A 1,854-nucleotide genomic window follows, 5' to 3' on the forward strand; every position below is an offset into this window, starting at 1 on the left:
GGCAGAGTCACATAGGAACACAAGCATAGCTCTACTGCCAGCGAGCCTGGTCAGTACCCCGGCGGAGTCACATAGGAACACAAGCATGGATTCGCTTCCAGTGAGCCTGGTCAATATCCCGGCAGAGTTACTTGCATCACATCTATGTGCAGGAAGCCTTTCTCTTCTTTCACCTTATTCATTTTCATTTTTTCAAACATTTTCATTTTTTACTTTTTATTTTTTATTTTAACTGTGCATGGCACTTATTCATTTCAGAGGCAGAAGAGGGATCCCAACTTATTGAGAGAAAAAGCGGTTGTTCCTACAAAGAAGTAGATTATCATACCTCTCACGTGCCTATTAAGGTTTCCCCCCTCACCTTACTCTGCTTGACTAAGCTGACAAGGGTTAACCCAAAAACAACTGACTAGAGTAGATGACAGTTGTTAGCACACAAGCGTTATGTTTTCACCAAGGTTCACTTCAAACAGTATGTATTTTCCATCGACGTGTCATGGACTAAAAGTAACAAGTTCTTCATACAGAGGCAAGATGAAAAATAACCAAGTAGTGGTAGTTTTACAAGGCCTCTTGTACTTTACCCAAATTGTTTCAAGAGTCATACATGCTTTCATGTGAAACTAAAATACAAACAAAACAAGCAAACAAACAACAAAGCAAAGCAGAAGCAGAAGAAAAAGTGAAAGCAAAGCGAGTAAACAAACAAGCAAGCAGACAAACAAACCAACAAAGAAATTAAGAAAACAAGCATGCAAGCTAACAGACTGAAAGTGAACACTACTCCTACTCCTAAGCTAACGGTGCATGTGCCATCTCATGTGAAGTAATGCTTCCAATGCAGCCATCGGCGCATTGGTTGACACATATTGGTGAATGCATGGTTTGCGAACAAGACATCTGTGCGAACCGACAAACAAGAAATATGTAACAGTGAAGACAAACACACTCTGAGTTTGAAAGCATCCACAAAACAAAAATGAGTGAAAGTGCATGACATGCATTCTGTGGAGCTGCCATGGTGTTGTGCCACACTGCATGCAAATGTTGAGTGTATGCATTCTTTTGACTATGACATGCAAGAAAACAGGAGAGAGGTAGACTGCTTACGTTGTGCATGTGTGCTTGCTGTGTAAGATTCCTCCAATGCATGAGTGACGAGGTCGTCTAGTTCGAGTGGAGGAAGCGAAATCTGGGTGTTTGGTTGATCTTCAATGAAAAGCAAAGAGTGATGAGGATCCTTGAGTGTTTCAACAATTTCCTTACCAAAAGTGAAACCAACCTCAGGATAGCGAGGGCTTGACATAACCATCATCTCGGGCTGAAGTGCCTCGACAACCTGTGGGGTTTCAACATCGTTGACAAATAGATCATCGTAGACCAGTGTCTTGGACATATTAACAATGATTGAATCAACAATGTGATCGGATGAGGAAGTGGATAGATCACGACAACCAAGATCAGAAAATTTAGTATGTTTGTCGACATCCTAATGATTTGATGAATTAGGCAGAGGGGTAGATGGGAAGAAAAGATGTTCACCCTATGTGTTTTCAGGAAAGATAGATGATAGATTGGATGGATTTGCCAAGGAATATGTGTCCTTGCCAAACTGTAATGACAGACTGACATCCGACGTGTCATGTGAATGATCGGAAGTAGAAACATCTAGAAATGATTTTTCACATGGGAAATCAGCAGTGACAGAATCAAAAGGGATGTCAGGATAAAGCGGATGAGGTGTGGCTAGAACGGAGTCATCCTTCATCGCGGGTTCTTCTTTAGATTCCTGCACACACTCATCATGAATGATGGTGCAGGTTGGCTTCACAACACCAACTCCATCTACAGCTT

This window comes from Pinus tabuliformis, chromosome 4_1 (assembly GCF_031772625.1).
Source record: "Pinus tabuliformis cultivar Carrire ecotype Pingquan chromosome 4_1, CPIR1, whole genome shotgun sequence".
Lineage (NCBI taxonomy): Eukaryota > Viridiplantae > Streptophyta > Pinopsida > Pinales > Pinaceae > Pinus > Pinus tabuliformis.